Source organism: Camelus ferus, chromosome 2, assembly GCF_009834535.1.
Source record: "Camelus ferus isolate YT-003-E chromosome 2, BCGSAC_Cfer_1.0, whole genome shotgun sequence".
NCBI classification, from domain to species: Eukaryota; Metazoa; Chordata; class Mammalia; order Artiodactyla; family Camelidae; genus Camelus; species Camelus ferus.
The window spans coordinates 99406347-99429983 of NC_045697.1; the positions used below are offsets into that span (position 1 = coordinate 99406347).

Consider the following 23637-nt stretch of genomic DNA (forward strand, 5'->3'; position numbering starts at 1 on the left):
ATCTGCATTCTATCCTGGGAGCCTCTGACTCCATATATACATATATATTTTTAAAAATCTGTATACAATAAGTTTCACTCTCTGCTGTAAAGTGCAATAGGTTTTGACAAATGCAGTGCCATGTACTCATCATCATAGTATCAGAGAATAGTCTACCGTCCTAAAAACATCCCCTGTGCTTCACCTATTCAATCCTCTCCTCCCCTCAAATACCTGGCAACCACTACTCTGTTTATCACTATAGTTTTCCTTTTTACAGAATGTCCTAAAAGTAGACTCATACAATCTGTAGCCTTTTCAGATCATTGAACACCCTCTATAGAGAGGTGACGGTTAACAGTGTTCACCGTTGCTGAGTGGTAAATAAGTACAGAAGAGTCACAGGTATTAGCACATCACCAGCTTGATCTAGAAGTTTCCAGCTATAGAGCTGAAATTACCGATTGCTGTTTTAGTTCTCAATGTCAGTGACTCAAGAGTGAGAGGAGGACTGTATCACCAGACTGGAGAAGGGACCTCTTACCACGGAGCAGAGCTCTGGAGAAGGAAAGATTAAATCTCAAAGATCCTCAAATTACAAAGTATATCACACATTGGATAATAAGCAGCAGTATGAGCCAATACTTTGCAATAATTTAAGTCTCATAGCACACAAGAAAATGTCAGTGTTTTAGATGTGTTTATTTATTTGCTCTAAACGGAATTGTGATCAACAGTGAAACATGCCTGTCTAACTTGGGAATCACTTGAACCAGCTGTCCATGTCATTTGGCTAAGAGGCCCCAAATGAGGAACGAATATACACAAGGATTAAGATGTGCTGTCTAGAAATGACCACGTATAGATAGGGGTCCAGAAACCCTCATCCAGGAGCACAGCACACATGGACATATTTGCTCTCATTTGTAGGGAATCAGGTAGCATTCCACTGTGTGCTACAGATACCAAGGAGAGTTGGAAAAAACAAACCAAAAACACACCAAAAGAAGCAACAAAGATCTCCACTGAGATCCTTACAACAATTTCTTTCCATAAATTTTAGCATAGAAGCTCTTGAAGAGTGGCTATGGAAGTAGACTGGATCTCTCTGCTGACTTTAAGGCGACACCTCCTTATGCCCTTCCCATCTCATTCCTGCTGGCTTCCCAAGTTCACTGGCAGACCTAGTGGCATCTATCACGTTGTTTCTTCCAGCTCGACCAAAAGCAGTCTCAGGATGAGCAGAGGTGCTGTCATTCCAGGGCTCTCTCTTTTTTTTTTTCAGACTGATGAATATAAACTGTGCTTTTTCTGTTTTTGGTCACAGACAGTATTATCACTTGTCATCAGAGTGTTATCACATGGAATGGTCATTTCTTTACTCTTCTCCCAGCTGACCTACTTCTCCTCCTCCATCCTCCTATTGTCTCCTTGGCTTGAGTATCAAAGTTCCGTAGTATACATCAGGGACAGGCATATTTGCTAAGATCCCAAGGATAAAGCAATTTGGAAGGAAGCTGAGAAAACGGTGTAGCCACTGTATTTTCTACTTTTTTTATAACTACTTTTAGTCATTATCACTGGATTAAACACATGCACAAGCACACATGCACAAAACTGATTAGCTTCTGGTTGTTATTCATTATTCTCCCACTTCTTGTTTCTAAAAAATCTGCATTACAAACAACCCTCCAGGATCTTATTCCAATCAACCTATCTCCAGTCGTACAATTAATATTCCTATTACAATTGCTATGCCATTCGACCTTTCTTTTTCTTTTTTAAAGCAACAAAACCAGGGCCAATGAATCACAAATCCCCTCGAAGAGGAGGCCAAAGAGGTTAACCAGAGAGTGAACTTGACACTGCAGAGCAAGAACCTCCCCTGTGTTTCCCTGTTCACCAAAGCTAGTGGTTTTGGTTAACACAGGAAACACAGTAAATACACAGTAAATTGTACACACAAAGCAGCCATCAGCAATTTGCCTGGTGGGGTCGGATAGCATGTGGCTGATAGGTCTCAGGAGATGAGGAACAAACAGCCATGATGGATTAAGTGATTGCTATTGGCTGTGTGCTTGCCCTGAATATTTCACCGCGGACGGTAATCAATTACTAGGGACCAGTAATGACACCAATCAAACGCACTTAGCACTTCTGCACTAGCAACCCGAGGGTTACCAACCTGCCAGTTTGAAAAGGCTTAAGGCTGTGTGAGAAGTGATATGTGAGGTAGCCACTGCAAAGCCCTTAGATTGGGGGAAAGCAGGCTTCTTTCCCTTCATAGGAAAAAGATAAATAGATAAATTAGCCACTCACCTGCCCTACATTAAGGTTTCTTTTTCAAACAAGCACTATTCTCTCTTTCCCTGTCTTTCTCTCTCTCTCTCTCTCTCTCTTCCTCTCTCCCTCCCTCCCTCCCTCCCTCCCTCTCTCTCTCTCTCTCTCCCTCCCTCCCTCCCTCTCTCACTCTCTCTCTCTCTCTCTCTCTCTCTCTCTCTCTCCCTCCCTCCCAAGGGGATGACCGTTTATAAATATTTGGGCATAATTTGAAGTATCCTGGTCAGCAGTTTCATGTGAGCAAAACAGCCTCGAGGAAAATGACTGAACAGAAGCTGTGGTAAAGCAGGAAAAACAGCCAACCTATGGCTTCGGAAGCCTGCCAGTCACCATAGAGCTCTGTTGCTATGATGTCACTCCCTGCTTGTTTGTTCTGTGGTGGGAACGCCGGGCGTTGCCCCATGTGTCCAGACGGCACCTTCTGTTCTCCATGTTGTCCGTGAGAAGCTGAGAAAGAAATCAGCCTCTCCAGGTTCCCAGCATGTCAGTTCCATCTCTTCTTGGGTTGGGCATCTCTTTTCCTCCCTTCATGGTCATCTTCATCTACAATATGTGAGTTCTCAGGAAGAAACTCAGATTTGTAAGTTTATAGAATCCCTTCCAACCCTCACCCAGCTTCTGGTGCCCTCTCTTCTGTTGCCTTTTTTTTTCAGTGCTGGTCTTCTGTGACATAATGGGGCTGAACCGCAAAGACACTCTGATGGATCTTTCGGCTTGACAATAATGGTAACTAATCAAAAGCGGGAGGGAGCCTCAGAGGAGCTGTCCCACACTTAATTCTTAAGGTTTATTTTTGCTGTGTTTTAACAGTTTTTCCAGACAAGTATAAATTCCCTTTTCATGAGTTGGAGAGAACAGCAAAGTCTAAGTCCATTAAAAGCCTCCATTAAACTGCTGTTTACAAATCACTTCAGTTCTTTAGCTGTCCTGGCTTAAACTTACACAAAACAAGGACAGGAAGGGGCAAGAGAGAGAATTTTAGGGTGGTGGAAATTGTCTGCTATCTTGGGTCAGGTGGGGGTTACACGAGTGTATACATTTGTCAGAGATCAAACTGTACCCTTCAAATTGGTACACTGGTTGCCTGTAAATTTTATCTCAATAAAAGTGAGTTAACTCCTGACTGACAACTCCCAACAAACGAGCTAGATCCTCGGATGGGGAAGTGAGATGAACATGTCCTTATCTTATCCTCTATTAAACAGGGGTGATCATTTTCAAATACCACACATTCCTTGGAGAATCACCAGGCTCTGCTCTGCTCTCGGAGGAGCAATGCAGACTCTAAGGGTGTGCTCGCTGTTTGAACCTGTTCCTTCTCCTGCTGCCTCTCAGAGGCAGCTGCTGGGTACACATTTACTAAGCTGCAAGTCGCCTCCATTGGCAGAACTGCCTCTTCCCTGGGATTTATGAACTCTGTCCATCCAAGAGCGCAATCCAGAGGAGGGCTCTGGAAGGGAGAGAAGACAATCCTAGCCAAGGATGCAAATCTCTCAGGACCACCAAAGACGTTGCCTTCCAACAAAAGAATGTTCGGAATGGACTCACTAATGTTTCATTACCAAGAGTGTTCCTAATAGTATGTGCTACCTTAGCTATGCCACAAGGGCACTCTGAGAATTAATGAAATAATGAGCCCCTGGTGCACTTTCCCAGAGAGAACGCCAGGCAAATCAGAACCATCAGCCTCCCCTGAGTGGACATTTAAGGACAAAATACTTCAGTGGCTTTAGCTGCCTTCTCCCTGTTCTTTGTCCCTATTTTGGTAACTCTATTATGCAAACCTGGACAGAGATTTTGTGGAACTTGTCACTGAATGTGTATAACTTTTCAGCTGAACTTTCTCCAGTTCAGGATTTTATTATGTGTATGTGAGTCACAGAGCCCACAGGACTCACCATGAAACCCAGAAATTCCACCTACTTCCTGTCCCACCAGCCTCACCAAGTGATTTGTGTTAAGCTTCCTCCTGCTAAAAAGGATACATACTCTGGTTGTCTTTCTACCCTGGTGCTTTGGTCACGCTGCTCTTTTTCTCTGAAAGCCAATGGCCGAGGCCTTTAGAGGGCTGGGTAATAGCAGGGAATACGTAAACACATTAATGCTAGAACTGTGAACCTGGTATTTTAATAATTTTGTTTATCTCGCTCCTGCATGTAGCATCACTGCTCCCTACACACACACACACACACACACAAAGTATTTACTTCAAGAATAATTTAACTACTCAAAGCAATCTCCACACATTCAAAACAATCTCTATCAAAATTCCAATGGCATTCTTTAGCAATATAGGAAAAACAATCCTAAAATTCCTATGGAACCACAACAAACCCTGAATAGCCATATCAATCTTGAGAAAGAAGAACAAAACTGGAGTTATCATACTTTCTCACTTCAAAATACATTACAAAGCTACAGTAAGCAAAACAATACAGTACTGGCATAAAGACAGACATGGGACCAATGGAATAGAGAGCCTAGAAATAAATTCATGCATATGGGGTCAACACCTGCTATTTAACAAGGGTGCCAAAAATATGCAATGGGGAAGGGATAGTCTTATCAACAAATGGTGTTGAGAAAATTGGATATCCATGTGCAAAAAGGTGAAATTGTTCCTTTGTCTTATACCACTCAAAAATCAATTCAAAATAGACTGAAGACCTAAAGACCTGGAACTATAAAACTCCTATAAAAAGACACAGGGGAAAATTTTTCATGATATTGGTCTTGGTAATGATGTCACGGATCTGACACCAACAGCAAACATAGACAAGTGGGACTACACAAAACTAAAAAGCTTCTGCACAGAAAAGGAAACAATAAACAGAGTGAAAAAGGCAAACTACAGAATATAAGAAAATATCTGCAAACCATATATCTGATAAGCAGTCAATTTCCAAAACATATAAGGAACTCCTACAACTCAACAGCAAAACTACTCATAACCTGATTAAAAAATGGGCTAAACACCTGAATAGACATTTCTCCACAGAAAACATACAAATAGCCAACAGATTCATGAAAAGATGTGAAGTGTCACTAATCATCTGGACAACATAAACCCCAAACACAGTGAGATATCACCTGACACCTGTCAGGATGGCTCTTACCAAAAAACAAAAGACAACAAGTGTTGGCAATGATGTGGAAAAATTAGAACCTTTGCTCACTATTAGTGGGATTCAAAATGGTGCAGCTGCTATGGAAAACAGTATGCAAGTTCCTCAAAAAATAAAAAAATACAACCACCACGTGATCAGCAGTCCCACTTTTAGACATTTATCCAAAAGAACTGAAATCAGGATCTTGGAGAGATACTAGCACTCTCATGTTCGTCGCAGCACTATTCACAACAGCCCAGATGTGGAAACAACCTAAAGGCCCATCAGTGGATAAATGTATAAAGGAAATGGTATACACATAAAATGGAATACCATTCTGTCTTTAAAAAGGAAGAAATTATGTAACATGTGACCATATGGATGAACACTGAGGACCTTATGCTAAGTGAAATAAGCCAGTCATAGAAGGACAAATATTTCATGATTCCATTTATATGAGGTACCTAAAATAGTCAACTTTACATAATAAAGAGTGGAATGGTGGTTGTTAGGAACCGAGGGTGGGGAGGATATGGGGAGTTACTAATCAACAAGTTTCAGTTAAACAAGACAAATAAATTCTACAGGTCTGCTATAAAACACTGCACTTACGGTTAATAATACGTATTATACACTTAAAATTGTGTTAAGGGAATAGAACTCAAGTGTTCTCACCACAATAAAATGAAAATTTTTAGAAAGTCATGATTGTGGTTCCTTTCATTTGGAGTGTAGTAAGTACTGCAAGAGGGTGTAAGTAGAGCTTTTGGGTTTCTGGTAACATTCTATTTCTTGGTCTTGGTGCTGGTGACAACGATGTGTTCATTTTGCGAAAATTCATCAAGTTATAACTTAAGATCTGTGCACTTTTCTGTATGTATATTTCAATGAAAAGTTAAAAAAGAATACTTTAAATACTTTAAATATTAATTATTTTAAAGTAAATTGACAGGTAAAAGAAAAAATGAGGACTAAGAAAATCTACAGGATAGAATTAGATGTTAATTATTTTGCTCTAACATGAAGTAATTTAAATTTTTTTTCACTTTTTCACACTTTTCAGAGTCTTAAAACTACTGACTACAGCTTCTAAAGTTATATGAGTAACTAACCCCACTCTACTCAGAAATCTTAGTGTTTACCCACCTAGACAGACTTAAAAATCACATGTAATAAAATCTGGTCACTACCTTATTTCTAATGATTGTGAATCACAGGTGCTAAAAAGATATGTGTATAGTAAGAATAATATTTACTAGCTTTAAGTAATAATATTAATATCAATCAACACATATTTACAACATTAATCTTGTCCTTGAAAATAATATTAATGGAGGTTTAAAATGTAAGGGTTTATTTCTGGATTCTCAATTCTGTTCCATATGCCTCTCCTTGCACCAATAACACATCTTCTTCAATATTCTGACTTTATAAAAGTACATTTTGAAATACTATGTAGAGTAGAGTAAATCCTCCAGCTTTGTTTTATCTTTTTCAAAACTCTTTTAGCTATTTTAGGTCCACTGCACTTCCCTATAAATTTGAGAGCCAACTTGTTAATTTCTACAAAAAAAAAATCTAGCTTGGATTTTCATATAGGAATTGCATTGAAATTATAGATCAATTTGGGAGAACTGCCATCTTGACAATATTTACTTCTCCAATGTAAGAACTGGACTGTCTCTTCATTTATGAAAACCTTTAATTTCTTTCAGCCACATTTTATAGCTTCCAGTGTACAAGTCTTATACTTCCATTAGCTATATTTCTAAGGCTTTCCATTTATTGATACATTTTTGGAATAGTATCAATTAATTTAATTTTAAGATTGTTTGCTGCTTGCTTATAAGAGAAGTTGAATGGTTTTTTTGTATATTAATCTTGTACCCTGCAACCTTGTTGAACTCATTTAGAAGTTCTAATAGTTTTTGGGAGTGGATTTTTCTACATACAAGATCAAGTCATCTGCAAATAAACTTTCCATTCTTGATTCTTTTCTTTTTGCCTTGCATTGTCTAGAACTTCCAGTATAATACTGAATAGAAGTGGCAAGAGCAAACATCCTTGCCTTGTTTCCTATCTTAGTGGAAAAGCATCTCATCTTTCACCATCCTGTACAATGTTATCACCTATAGGTTTCTGGAGGTGCCCTTCGGCAGGTTGAAGAAGTTCTCTTCTGTTCCTAGTTGGTTGAGAGTTCTTATCGTGGTTGGCTAATGGGTTTTTTCAAATGCTTTTTCTGTACCTACTGAGGTGAAATATGTTTTTTGTCTTTATTCTATTGATATGGTATATTACATTAATTAATTTCCAGATGTTAAACCAACTTTACATTAATGGGACACAGTTCCTATGGACTCCTTGTATTCCTGAGTATAGGTCACACTCTCTTCTTTGCATATCCCATAATATTTTGTTGAAAATGAACATTCAGGATGGATATATTGTAGCAATTCTGTATTATTATATTTTCCCCCTGAAGGTTTTTTTTGTTTCTGTTTCTGTTTATTTCTTGAGTTGTTTAGTAATTTGACTGGATTAATTCCATGAAACCTACCATCTCTGAAGTGGTGAGGCCACTGATGTCTCCTCTCTGTTTTATTTTCTTTTTTAAATTCTTGTTTTTATTTGTAATCCTGGTTTCCTTGTTATCACCCCAGTGTCTGCGTAGCTTAATGGTTGGCCAATGATTTGACAGACACCATGATCAAATACCCTAAGCCAGTAAGACTTCCAACTCTCTGCAGATGGATCTGTCTGTGGATAGAGGAGCATGCTCAAAGTTCAGGTCATTGGCAAGTGGGTCTCAGCTTTGGCTCTCTACTGGGCCCTTCCACGGTTCCTCTATGCATGTGCTCAGCCTCAGAATTGGCCAGAAATGCACAGATAGCTTGGCCCTCTGTTGTCTGCTGCATATGTGGGCAGCCTCATTTAGAAATATGCTTACTGCAACCATGTCTACAACCTCAGGATAACAGAGCCATTGGCCCTCCCCAAACCCCAGCCACCAAGATCACTATGTCCACTGACAATGCTGCTGGTCATGAGTGTTGCCCACCATTCCAAATGGAGTTCTCTTTGACAGCAGCACCAGCCTGCTAGCTCTGATGGACTGTGGTCTCTCCACTACCAGAACCTCCATGACAACTGAGTAAGGGATGGGCGCAGCCCCAGGCAAGAGTCCCACAAACTCCCACTATTCTTAACAGAAGTTCAACAGTTTTTCTAGTATAAACATTTCTCAGATGGTTTTATGCTTTTATTCAACTCCCAGAGCACTGAAATGATTGTTTTTGTTCATTTTGTCCAATTTGATACTTGCTTTTTTAAGAAGAGGATTTGTTGACCTTCTGATTTGGCATTGCCAGAAGTCCCACCCCAGGATTTATTTTTAAATGCTGTGGATACTACACAGAAACTTGGTACTCAGATTATTTATATCCCATCCAATATGATTTTTATAGTGTCAAATGTTATACAGTTCTTTGTAGATCTGATAAAGCATTTATCTTTTCAAGTGAATAAGGGCCAACTTGAAACTGCAGAATAAAAACACTACTAGTAAATTAAAGATTCAAGTCAAACCATTTGGGGTCCCAGTTCTGGATATACAGAACTCAGTAAATGACCCTTGCCTCAGTGACGTGGATTTCCATCTTGAGGAGAAATGGCTTATTTTCTCCCATTTTTACGGTATTTCTGTCTACTATGTTTCATCAGTCATTTATAACAAATGCTACAGTAAGGATATAATTAAGGATTACTTAAAAAATATCTCCCACGAAAACATCCATAGCTACATTTTACTTTTTAACATGATCTTCTTCTTGAAAGTGGGTTTTCCACTCAATCTCGAGGAAGCATCTGATGGAGATGTTCATGTTAAGCAGCAATACTATTTGATTAATATATTAAAACTGTCACGGTCATCTTCATTTACCTCAATAAAGACGGTTCATTACTTTCAGCAGCACTTTATTGCTATATGTCTGAAATTATGAGAGAAAAAGAGCCAACAAAGCAGTAGAAGATCTGTAACCTCTATTCCCTGTCTCTGAAATAAAAAAACAACACAGCACTTCCCATGGCATGATTCAACCTGGGAATAAAAAGAGCTTTGCCAGCCTCAACTAAAACTCACCACAGCTGGTGAAGTTAAATTCAATACCAGCCCCTTAAAGGAACATAAACGTATTTGCCTGAGATCATGTAACAAATTGGTACAACAACCAGAAAAGTAGACCAGAATGCTTGTCCTTTAATCACCATGTCCCAATCTCTCTCTACTTACATCAAAACCAAACTGTAGGGCCAGTTACCCAAACCTTTATCCCAGCTACACTTCTGTTTGAGAATGTTCCTAAAAACGAAGAATGGTGGTGGGGAAGAGAAAAGAGATTGCGTCAAAGACCCAGCTGTGTTAACAGCCCTCAATGGAGAAAGAACCAAGAATTAAAATACTTGGTCTTCTTTCCCTTCCAATGTAATGCATGTATGATCACAAAACAAAATCTCAAATAAACTAACAAAACACAGATTGATTCTGCTGTTTCAGCCCAGAATGTACTAGATGTCTGTTAAATTTGTAACATCCTACTCCAATTTTCCCCATGAGTGGTTGCAGTGTTGGCCACCATCAGTTTGTATTTTTTTTTAATTTTTATGTGGTTTTTTTTGGGGGGGAGGTAATTAGGTTTATTTATTACTTATTTATTTTAATGGAGGTACTTAGGATTGAACCCAGGACCTCATACATGCTAAGCACACACTACCACTGAGCTCTACTCTCCCTGCACAACCAGTTCTCACCATGTTAAAACACCTTTTCAGAGCTTCTTCTCTATAATGAAACCACCTTAAAGGTTCCAAATGCTTTCTCATGGGGGATGTTATCCCATGTATGCTGATAACTGTTGTAATACTCATTTAAGAAAGGTAGGGAGCAGATATAATTCCAATGAAAGGAAAGCCAAGAGCTTAAAAGGTAAGAAAGAAAGAAAAAAGATATTCTCAGAGTTCTTAAGTAGCTAAGTGACAAGTCAAAGTTGCTAAGGTTGGTCCAGGGCTGTGTCTAGAAAGCTGGGCTGCCCCCTATCCTAAGTCCTTATAAGAAATGGGTCAAAATTACAGCTGAATACAAAAGCCAGATGAATACTCTCACCTATTTGCATATCCATACACACACATACAAACCTCTTGATTCATCAAACGTATTATTTTGTGTATTAATTTACTCAACAATGTTTCCCAATTTATCCAGATAATTCTACAGACACCACAATAAGCCTTGCCCCATATACGAGGATTTATTTGGATAATGAAATCTGTATTTGCCTCACAAAAGTTTATCACTATTTAATCATATCCTGGACTTAAAAGATACTGTCAGTCTACATTGGGAGCCATTTTCCTTTTCAAAGAAACAACAAAACCAGGTCACACTTGGACTACCATGCCTTTTCCACAACATGGTAAGATGAAAATCATTCAAATGAACATGATTGTTTTTTCTCTACCTGAAATCTCTTCTGCTGGACTTCTAATTACATTCAGAATAAGTTTAAAATCTGAAAACTTATTCCAGTTGAGGCCTGAAGTGGGAAAACTTACGCAGAAGTAGAAGCAGAAAACACAAATCATGATTTTTAATAAGTCACAATGGGAAAGGGTAAGATTAGTCAACTTCCTATCAAATTTATTTTCATGATGCATTTGTAAATATTCAGAAGACATTAAAACTTCAAGTTCCACCGAACTATAGGTTCTAAATACTAGACTCCAACTCCAAAGACCCAGGACCTGTTGTCATTATCATTAATTATTTATTAAGCTGCAACGCAGCCCTAACACTGTGTCATCACATGGCTGCCCATAGGGAACTTAGACTCTGGAGTTGGGTCAGAATATTCACACAGCATAGAAAACCGAAATAGCATGGACATGGTTACACATATCCCTTGATTTGCTTGCTAGAAATACCCAACCCGTCTTGGCAGAGAAGTACTTGTGTGTATTAGAACTCCTCTTCCAATTATACAGCATCCCTTGTCCTGCAGAAGTCCCAGCCGTCCTCCTGGCAGCAGCGGTCCCTTGAGCAAGCACTGCAGAACCAGGTGGAGATGCTCCGTGGAGGCACTGGGAGAGTAGTGCAGGGACACAGTACCCAGCTCCAATGTAGGACAAAAGATCTGGATGTCCAGGAGCCTGGGCGCTTAATAACACAATCTGACTACGTTGATGCTTCGACTGACCAACTCTTTCTCAAAAGTCCTCTCTGTAAATTTTTATGAGGCTTTAGGATTCTAGAGCTGGAAAGAACTTTGCATGGGAGTCCACAGGAGTTAATAGGTTTTCTTAAGTTGGCATTAGCCAGGACTTGATCTCCTGCCCCTGGGCCTGCCCTGTTTTGATCTTGCCACACTAGGTTGGGGCACATTTAGAAATGATGCTAGCATTGCTTCTTTGGGAACATGGGTTAGGGCTGGGTTACCTAAGAGAAGATTTTAGGAGGAGCTCTTGGACAGAGTTCTGGATACACTGGGAGGGAAGTAGCTAGTGAAAGAAAAATACAGGACAAGACCTTGGGTATAAGGAGAAAAGGTGTTAGTTGCTGTCAAGGGGTAGGAGCTAGGTCAGGGGGCAGTGCAGGAAACAAGCAGAAACAAGAACTCTGGAACAGCCGGGGCCACGGGACTGATGTTTGTAAGGCAAATGTGACTAACCTCAAATAGTTTAGAAGAGCTGTGAGAAACACAGGGTCTCATCTCACTGGCTTTGCCATAGAGGGCTAACTCCAGACAATGCTCTCTTTCTCTGTGTTTGGGAATAATATTTTGCCAGTGACATCTCTCAAAGGGGACGAGATACTAGCATATACCTCTGAAAGAGTCTTCAAAGAGCACCAGATTCAAGGCCTAATGTGGCCACATGTGGCCTCTGTGTCCTAGGAAGCATCCTGAAGCATCCTCTCAGCTCACTTTCCATATCTCTAACAATAAGGAATTGGCTCCTTGAATTAAGTCTGCCCCAGCTTATAGAATTTCTGTATGTGGCGTGCTTCAAGTTTCCCCCAAGGAAAGTTTTTGTGTCGATTACAAATGGCTTTAAGAGCCTTGTCAACCCATCCTGTCTCCCCTTGCTGTTTTCCTCCTCAGCACAAGCAAGAGAATCACTTAAAAAGCATTGTGAGCTGCAGGTAACGGGCAGAAGACAAGATCGAGTCTGTAAGCGAGCTCTTTAGAGTCAAGCCCCACCAAGCCGCTGTTAATGCTTTACACCAGCCAGGACGCGGGTCTGCGTACTTATTTCTGAAGACTTTCTGAACATGTACCTGGCTATTTAAAGTCACCATCCATTTGTTGGCACATTTCATCTCTTATTAACAACGGCACAGAAGCCAGGGTATGCTGACAGTTCTCCCAGTACCCCAGAATACTGGGGGAGGGGGTGTTACTCACCAGCCTCGTGCTTTTACTTATTACTGATGTGCTATTTAACGACCAGCACCACCCCTTTATATATTTTTCACCATAAACTGTTATATCAAGAACACATAACTCCCAAATCCACACAGGCACAACCGTCAATTTTAAAGGCATCATATCTTGTGTCCTGCTTCTTTGGAGGCTGGACTTTTTGAGCGTTTACTTACTAAAATCCTCTCCAATCACTTGAATCATAAAACCAGTAAAGGGAGGAAGGGACCCGTTGTGGGGGGGTGAGGGGAGTAACGGGAAGAGAAAGAAAGAAAATGGGATGAACAGAGGCTGAGGGAGACTGGCTACGGAGTGGAGTGTGTGACACAAGCTGAGCTACCCACCGCAGACAAAGAACACCAGGCGACGGAAGGGAGACAATGAAGGCTGAGAGCAAACGCAGAGCGCGCGGGGCTGGCAGGGAAGCCCCCCGCGCAGCCCCCTCCGCGAACCCGCTCGCTTAGTGCCAGCTGACGGGCTCCCAGCAGCTGCTCCACTGCGGAGAGACTTACACAGTCACTTCCTGGCTAAAAGGATTTCTACCGTTTTAATTAGGGTTTTTTTTTGTTTTTGTTTTTGTTTTTTTTAAGGTAAGAAATAACACCTCTCCATCCCCACATGCCCCAGACACATCTGTATGTTCAACTATCCAAACAATGATTTTGGTTTCTTTAAGAGTCGGGAATTGCTTGTGAAATAAATAATTAAGAGGAAAAAAGAAGTTCAGCAAAGTAGTCCAAATCTGTGCTCCTCTGAAGAACACCGGGGAAATTATGGTTCTAAGTGTAACGGGGGTTGGGAGACAGGGGCTGTTAATGCCTGTAAATTAATCTTAACTTAATGGTGTCACCACCCTTTGTCCTGTTTAGCTGTAGTGACAGACAATGCAGAGGAGTAGAATTTTTAATATTTCATCTCTCCTCTTTCTCCAGAAATATCTGGAACAGGTTAATTCACTAGAAATTCCTAGTCATCCTTGACAGAAAAAGAACTGGGACTTTCACAAGTAATGTGTGTAAAATCTTCCTTAACCTAGAAAACATTAGGGAAAAAATCAACTCAGAACTGAGATCTAAAACTAAAACATGAAAAAGAGGGAAACAGTGCAGCTGCTTAACAGCCACACTAGGAGGCTGGAAACACGATCACCTAACCACAGGACTCGATCTTTCAAAAACCACTGTCTGTTTACAAACAAAGCACTTGCTAAATAACACACCAGGTAACAGCTGATGGCAGGAATAGCGTTTGCTCTTTTAAATAACAACAGATTGGGAAAAAATATTTCAATGCCATCAGACAACAAATTAAAGTGAACCCTCTCCCCTCCCTCCTCATAGAAACATGTGGCTCTAGCTGGAAAAATTGATTTCCACCCACCCTCCATTCTCCCAAAAGGAGATTAGAGAAAACAGAAAAACATACATTCTGGAGATGAATTTTAGTAATGAGCGCTCTAACCATTCATAGGGAGATACGCTCCTATTTCACAGGTCTTTGAAAAAAAATTTTTAACGTGCACACGTGAGTCAAACAGTCTGCAATAAAATGCATTTAATGTTTGATTGTTTCTATACACTGCAAGAGGGAGTTGAAGACTTGTCACTCACCTGATGAAATCTGATCTCTCTCAAATCAGCTCGCCCTACCGTGTTAAAGATGTTACTGCTGTGACATAATTCAACCTCAAGACATCCTGTGGGAAACACAGGTCAGTTTTAAAGCAGCAGGTGGGTAAACAGTCATTATTTAGTCACCTGACCTTGAATTTTAGGGGTTGTTTACTCCATCTTTTGCTTAGAGGCTGCCACTTGAGATCACGTGCCATGCAAGGGTTTTCAAGTTTAAGTGGACTTTATAAAATAAGCTGACTTTTTTTTTTTTTTAATCAGAGCAAATGAGGCATCAAAAAATATTCTTCTGCCTCGCTCTTAATTCTAAGGTGCCAACAGGGAGAAGAAGAGAGGAAGGAGGAGGACCTGTGGCCCTCCCCTCTCCTGATTGGTATTCGTGTGAACAACACCTAATGGAAGTACTTCTGTTGACCTCTAACAGGCAAACAATTTCCGGGCCAACTTTGTATCCAACCATAGCTGGTGATGAATTGAAAATGACATTCTATATTCTTCTATCAAGTTAATACAATAAAACAGGTAGTAAGAATAAGAGCAAATACATACATCTGTCTTACCCTCTGCCAGACACTATTCTAAGTGCTTTGCATATATTAACTTATTTAAGCCTCCCAACAACCCCCTGAGGCAGGTACTGTATACACATGAATATAAACTTGGTTACACCTGAGAAAGGATAAAAAGCCCCATAATATCGGTGATATGATGGGGTAGAGATGAGTTATAATTTTGAAAAGGAAACTGAAGCTTACATACCCTATAACACAGGATGTTGCCCTATATGTTGCTGGGGCAACTGTTACAAAAGGAAAACACAGGGATCGCTCATCTGCATTTTGTTTAAATAACGTTGCTCATAAATTTCCACTGAAGAGAATGCTAATCTCCGTAGAGAAAAAAAGTTAACATTTGAAAAAAAAGATGAGATGTAATAAAGGGTGAAGAGACTTCACAGTAGCTAAAAATCTACCACCAACTTGAGAAAATTGTTGACACTCATTTAAAGAGCAAAAGAAAATCTCAAAAGAAAACAGGGCTGGTTTTTCTTAGAAATCATCATCATTACAGCCTTCACTTCCTGGGATTCTTCCTAATTCTAATTCCTAGTAGCGAAAATAATAAGGATATGGAAAATGAGGCAAAGGGAGAGCAGGAAATGCTTCTGTATTTCATTACATTTGGGGGCAGGGCAGGGAAGCCTCAGAGATCTAGAAAGAAAGAGGAAAAAGAAATCACAATGGATAAAGGGCTCCAGTGTCAGTCACTTTTGCCTTCCCACCGATTTTAAATTCAGCTCTTTGGAACAAAAGGGACAGAAGGATGATCAGCTTATATTCTAAAGCCATCAGCCTGGGACAGCCTTGGAAGACCAGGCTGATCACACTCTTCCAGCAACAGCTAACTGGGAAAGTTGGAGGAAAATACTAATATTCCCAGACTCCAGTTCCTGACCTGTGCCTCTCCCACACCACCCCAGAGAAGCCACCAGCTTCCATCCACCAACGCTGCTTCCCTGCTCTTTGACTAACATCTCTAAGAAAGCCTGCCTGTTCAGGGACATGGCCCTTCAGGTCACAGTAATCCAGCAGATCACAATCATTCATTTGACCCTACTGTCAAAGAAAATTTTTCATCAGTGAGAAACGGCATTGTTGGGTGTTGTTAAGTCAATTTGGACTGCTGGGAAAAGAGATTCCAATGTCTAGGATTAATATTTGTGATATTTACTCTAGAGTTAGAATATTTTTTAAATGTTTTCACATGGTGTTTACAGGTTGCTGACCTTTCAGAATCATATCACATGGTGAGAACCAAACATTTTCTGACCAAATATTTTTTCAAATAAAGTAGGTTTATTAGAAACACAGTTTACCACTTATCATTCCCTTACGGCAATGGTCCCTGAAGGAACTATGGGCAGATAAGAGACGAAAAAGCAAACGACAAATCTCATCCTTTTTTCCACCACAAGTTAAAAGCCTGCCTTTATATTGATTTTCAGATACTGAATATACATAGTTCATCTTCCAGATAATCTCAATGTGTCTTACTCTAATAAGCAAATAAAATTGATGAGAATGGAAAAATGAGATGGATCTACATCTGTAAATAACCTTTACACACACACACACACACATTAACCTGATACACAACTGACTCTTTGCCATAGAACACACATTCCTGCCAGCATTCACAGGGGTATAGATCCACCTGTATGATTCCCCACGGCACAAACTCTTTACCAATGGATTTGATAGAAAGGGGACTGTGAAAATGTTCATAAATTATCATTTGTATATTTGTCTTAATCTTGAGTTCTCTGAATATCTAAAACATTCATCTTTCCATAAAATGCTAATACCTTCCAAACTGTGACTGGATGGTAGTTATTCCTGTGAGTTTAAGTTCTTATTATAATACTTTGATAGATAGCCCAAATCCAGCCTGTATGGCACCAATGTACAGATACTGGCATCTCTCTGCTCAAGTCTGACAACACCTAATGCTGGGATAGAACATCAGGCAGCCCATGGTGGTTCACGTGTAATGTGCATTTTAGTCACTAGAATTTTGGTTTGTTAACTGGGAATTGCCAGGAAGACACAGAGAGGACCAGAGTGAGGAACCAACAACCCCTGGGGACCCAGGCCTCATTCTGCAGCTGAGCTGTCTCACTTTTTTTTCAGAAAAAGCTTTCCCTCAGCCCTTCCATCACACGTGGTGCCAATCCTGACCCACTTCCCCAGTCTGTGCCACGGTTCAGTGTAGAGAGAGTGCATTCTCCCAGCCTTTTCCTTGGTCTCTTATTCTGGGTAGCAAGCCATTCTTTTCCTATAAAGTTTTTTTGTCCTCAATCAACCAATCTGATCAATGTTTAAGATTCTTTATATGAGTGAATTCTCTTACTCAACCGTAACAAGTACAATAATAATAATAATAATAATAATAATAATAATAATAATAATAATAATAATAATAATAATAATAATAATAATAATAATAATAATAATATATCTTAAACATCACTTCACTAAGAAGTTCTCCTTAAATCAAGGAAAACTATTCTCGGTAATCCAGGCACAAGAGCTAGTCATTTACTTCACTTAGCAAAAATGTACTGAGTACCTGGAAAGGTGTCTAAAATCACAGGAATTTTATCAGTTGAAGCTAAATTTATTTGAGGCAGAATCGATCTTAGCATAATACCACTACTTAAACATCCTGAGGTTGGGTTTACCATGTGTTGAGCAAATGCCTGAATACTATAGAAAATGAATGAACTTTTGGTTATTCAGAGATACTGTTTGCAATGAAGACAGTGGGGAAAGAGGCACTGATTTTACTGGGTTCTTCCACATTCTAAAAATTTTGTTTCCCAGTGCAAAAGGGAACTTTACCGTCCTATGCATGGAAGCAACACTGAATATGCTCAGTAGAGGGAGGGAACATCAGAGGAACTTCATTCTTCATTCTCCACCACGCTCTACCTTTAAAAAATCATGCATGTTAGCTTTAGATACGAGGGCCTTGTTTAGAAGTTAGTTCTAGACCTCTCTAAAAGAGGCTCATATCCCTTGATTCCAAATAGCTTATCTGGCATTCAGCAGGGGGAACAAATTTAAATCAGATGTTTTGATTGGGGTGATCGGAAATTTGTACCACTGATAAGTACACCTATATATATACACACATATCTATGTTTGTGCCATAAGGTAGAAATGTTTTTTAAATGTTAGCATTCATTCAAAGTGAATATGTAAATATACACTTACTTGCTAGTATAGTCATATTTGCTCTTTAATTCATTCTCTTTGTAGGGGGAAGATCAGTCTGAACCATTTAAAAATTAGAACTAAGAATTTTTTATTTAAGGAAATGCTATTTGTTTTCAAGTACATGACTAACTAGAATGAAACCAATAAAATGTTAAGTGTTGCCAAGCATAAGTCCATAAGGTACCTGCTGCAATGCGTTTTGTTGAGTATATTCACATATCAGCAACAGTTTCGTAAGATCTACTCACGTTACAATCAGTGGAAGCAAATAAGTGTCAAAATATTTTGAAAGGGGAATATACTTGATAAAAAAATATCAAGCTATTTCTAATTTGAAAGAAGGGAAACAAATGAAATAATGATCCCATTAAACAAAATATAAGAGACATTTAGGCCCTAAACACTTTACTTTGATGACTTGACAAAGTAGAGAAAGGATACTCATTAGTTATTCTCCAAAGAGTTTCCCCTCTCCCCTTTTTTGGCTCATGAGTAAATACTAGGGGGACTAATGATTTTCATTAGTGCTTAATGTTTGGCTATATGTATCTAACCTCTCTGCCCATCTGTAGCTTGGAAAGTTTTTGTACACGTGGGGAAGAAATGCTTTCATTAGCATATTAATCAGTTTTCCAAAGAGCTATAATTTATTTATAATTTATTCTCTTATTCAACCGATCTTAAACATTCCACCTCTGAGAAAAAGGGAAAAGGAAGGAAAATTTTTTTCATGGAGAATTATAATGAAAATTTCTCCTTGCCTAAATTATCAAAACTGCTGAGTTTGTAAGTCTAAATTAATTTCACATACATTAGACAAGTAATATAAACCTCAAAAAAAAAAGTCTATAGATGTTTTAGGCACTTACCTATTATTTAACACCTCTTCAATCAGAAAAATTTTCTCATAAGAAAGGGGACTTTAAATGGAAAGTGTTGAAAAATAGAATTCTTGCAAGTTAGGCAACCAAAAAAATCTTACTCTGGAGTTAATTCAATGGGGAAAAGGAGATAAAAGGAATGCTGTTAAGATTTAAAAATGAGCTTTGCTTCTAAAATCTAAGCTTTAGTTCCCATGATGTATGACAATCTATTATATTGTATTTGCCAGAAAACATAAATTGTGAGTGTTTATAGGCTGTGGTGACAGACGTACTTGGAAGGTCAGCGCGACTTAAGATCTCCATTGTCCTGGCTCACTCCCACTTTCCAGCCTCCTCTACATCACCAGCCTTCCAAGCCCATCAGCTGTTTCATGTTGCCTGCAGCTCTCCATTTCCTTCCAGCTGCTGTACCCCCATCCAAAGGAAGAACTTACGACATTATACTCACATTTCTGAAGGTACCACCAAATGAGCTTCCGCCTTCATCCACTCATGCCCTTCACTACCAAAAAAATGTTCTTAAAATCCACCTGGGCACTTGTTTAACAGCCTTCCAAAAGACCTCTTTGCTTACAAATAAAGTCCATACCTTTTAAACCAGTAAGTCAAGTTTTCCCAGGATGTGGCTATACCCTACCTTTGGAACTCTAGGTTCTACTCCTGCCCCTCATCCTCATTGTCCAATTACGTAGACACCCAATGAGACAGCTGCCCTGGCATCATCCCATAGGGGGCACTGAAACACCACTAATAAATCAGAAATACAGTGCCAGTCAATTCAGGTTTCTACCCTCAAACGCCTCACTCACCAGTGAAATGTAAACCAGACCCACTCCCCTCAAAGCAAACAATGCCCTGAGCAAAGAAACCACATGACTGTATCCATGTAGATCACCTCTGTCCATGGTGAGTACCACTAACTGTATCTGATTTTGAGTGATTAAAGAAAACTGTACAATGAAGGGCAAGTCCAAATAAGTTAAAATGTCATGTTACATTCAGAGGATGCAATAGACATCTTATTCTGAACATAGAGACAGAAAGAAAGGTATACTGATCCTCTTAATAGAAAATCATTTTCCCTTACTCTCCCACTAGAATATTTTGAACAAATATTCAAGAAGCCAGATGCTTAGCTTGCCAGGGGGCACCCACATATCTCAGTCCACCCTTACCATCTGGTCTACCTACAAGCCCATGCACACACCTTGCCATTCTTCGTCTTTCCTGGGCTCATGTTATTCATTCCTGTAGAACTACCTCCCGTACTTTTTTTTCCTCAGCCATCCACAATTCCAACAGTCCTTTAAGACTCTACTTTTTTTCTGGGGCATCTTTCTTAATCTCATTAGCCATCAGCCAGCTCTTTGTCCTCTGAAATTTTGTATTATCTCTGACACAATACCATACTGTCTTTTGTGCCATTTTTCTTTTTTTTAAGAAAAAATTTCCACCCACCTCATGCCAACCCCTGTCCTAGGAGTCTTAAATGCATTTTTTCAATTTATTTTTCAAAATAATAGTATCTTTATTTCCATTTTACACATGACTAAACTGGGATTTACTGAAGTTCGATAACCTGATTAAAGCCATCTATCCAGGAAGGCGCATGGTTTAAACCCAGATGTATCTAATTCTGGAGACTGAGCTCTTCCCACAATGCCACAGAACTTCAGTCTAACTCCCCAGCCCTGGTGTAAGTTATTTGAGGGCAGGCATCATATTGTTGGTATCCATGTGCCTCTCCACAGACTCCAAAAAAGACCCTTTCTTGACCACCAGAGAGAGTCAATAAATGTTCGTTAACAATGGTGCTGGGACTCTGTGCTTCTTCTGATACAAATGCTGCGTATATTCCACCACATCTTCCACTGTTCTGAAAACACTTCAGGATGTTAGGAGGCTTCCTTCAGTTGCATGGGCAAAGCCAATCTCTGCAGGAGCAGCACTGCTGAAGCTATACAGTTTGGAACCACCGTTTCATGATCTTCTGCTAAACTAGTCTTATACATTTTAGTTACAGCTTTCAAATCTTTCCTGGTCCACCTCCTTCTCAATTCTTCTGAAGAGCTCACCATCCAACACTGTTCTGACTTTCCAACACCACAGTAAACAGTAAGATAATGCCATATGCTCATTTGTTAAACAACTTGACAGAAGTATCCAATCAGACAACCAGACAGTAGAGTCATTAAAGTGACAAGACACTCTAAAGGATTTAAAAAATAAGGATGTCTGAAAGTCTAATGCAGATGTAACTTAATTTGAAATGAGGTGACTCATCAAAGCAGGAGGAAGTACAAAGATTTAGTTACATGTCTATTGTTGCAAAAACTGGGAACAGCCTACATAGTGTTCAACATAAAGGAACTGCTTAATAAAAGATGGTATATCTAAATAATGTAATACTACACAGCCATCAGATTACTCAGTCATTCAACAAATATATATTGAATGTTTCATTTGTATGAGATACATTAGAAAGAAATGACACCTGCCTTCATGGTACTGAAGAGTCTAGATGATGATACAGAAGAATGTGTAAGGAAAAAAATTTTTATTGTTGAGTGATACCGTGGGTTACAATGGAATATGATATATATGAATTTTTTGTTGTTGCTGTTTTTCATAACAGAAGATACATTTGTTCTATGTTCATAGCCTGCCTGAAGAAAACAGACATCTTCATGAGTAGGTCTGGCAGTATTTAATTTTATAGGAGAAAGCAAAGCTGCACATTCTAAAACAAAATTCTGAGTTAAAAGGAAGCAAGTATAAATCAAATAAAGGTGTATTGGAATCCCAACTGAAACTAATTTTAGGATAGATTTCTGAAATATTTTTATATACTCATTATAAATATATATTATTTTAAAGTGTGAATTAAAAGTCTTCCATTAGTCAATTATGATGCTAAGATATTGTCTATTGATGTGTTAAAAAAAAAAAACAGAAAGACAAAAGAATCAAATACCAAAAGCAAAAAAAGAAATGAAATTTTAAATCTCTTATGAAATGGCAATAAAGAGGACATCTACCTCTCTGGGTTGCCCTGTTTTGCATAAGTCCTGAAGACATATCTAACCAGCAAGAACATAAACTCTAATAATCTCTTAAGCTAAATAATAATAACCTATAAAATTTATAATATTCAAATCTCTTTACCCTTTCAAATTCTTAACTTTTAGGAATAGAGAAAAATTTCTTCAAGCTGATAAAGAACACCTAAAAATATCATATACTTAATATTGGAAGACTGAATGCTTTCTCCCTAAACTCAAGAACAAGGCAAGAATGTTTGCTCTTACCACTGTTATTCAACAAAGTATTGAAAGTGCTGGCCAGAACAACAAGGCAGAAAAAGAAAATAAAAGTTATACCGTTGAGAAAGGATCTATTTCTATTTGCAGATAACATGATTACCTATTTAGAAAATAGTAAGGAATCCACAAAAAAAATTAAAAAGTTTCTAGAACTTGCGAGACCAGCAAGGTAGCAAAACACAAAATTAACATACAAATATATAATTATATTTCTACATAATAGCAATAAATTTGGGCACCAAAATTAAAACTATAATGCCATTTATGATCACTAAAAATGAAAAAGATGTAAATTTAACAAAACATATAAGCACTTATATGCTGAAAACTAAAAACACTGATGAATGAAATCAAGTTCTAAATAAATGAGGAAGCATGCTGAATTCATGGACTGGAACATTCAACATAGTAAAAACGTTGGATTTCCTCAGATTGATATATAAAAGTTAAATACGATTTCTATCAAAATCTCAGAAAGATTTTTTTTGGTAGAGAAAGACAAGAATATTCTAAAATTTACATTAAAATGCAAGGAAACTAAAATAGCTAAAATAACTTTGAAAAAGAAGAATAAAGTGGAAGGAATCAGCCTAACTAATCCCAAGACTTAAAAGTAATCAAGACTGCAGTACTAGTAGAAAGCTAGACTACCAGATAGTAGGACAGTAGCAGATATAGGACTGGTAGACAGTAGCACTAATAGACAGACAGGTAGAGAGACAGACTAGTAGAGGTCAGTAGAACAGAACAGAGGACCCCAAAATAGATCTGCACAACATAAGTTCAAATGATTTTTACAAAGGTTCAAAAGCAACTTCATGGAGGAAGGATAACTTTTTCAACAAATTGGCTGGAGCAACTAAACATTCATAGGTCAGGAAAAGAAGTATTTTGACCTAAACCTCACACCCTATACAAAAATTAACCCAAAATGGGTCACAGACTTACATGCAAAATGTCAAACTACAGAAATCTTAGAAAAAGCAGAGAGAATGAAAAAAAATCTTAAAATAAAAATCTAGGTGAAGAGTTCTTAAACTTTAAACCAAAAGCAGAATGAGTAAAGGAAAAATTGATAAATTGGACTTCACCAAACTAAATGCTTTTCTTCTGTGAAAG

The 23637-nt window shown here is 38.7% G+C and overlaps 1 protein-coding gene across 4 annotated transcripts in view; it reads right to left on the reverse strand.

The window, feature by feature from the left end:
* MAML3 (mastermind like transcriptional coactivator 3) overlaps positions 1–23637 on the reverse strand; it is a 391314-nt gene that overhangs the window by 243490 nt on the left and 124187 nt on the right. The window lies entirely within an intron of this gene.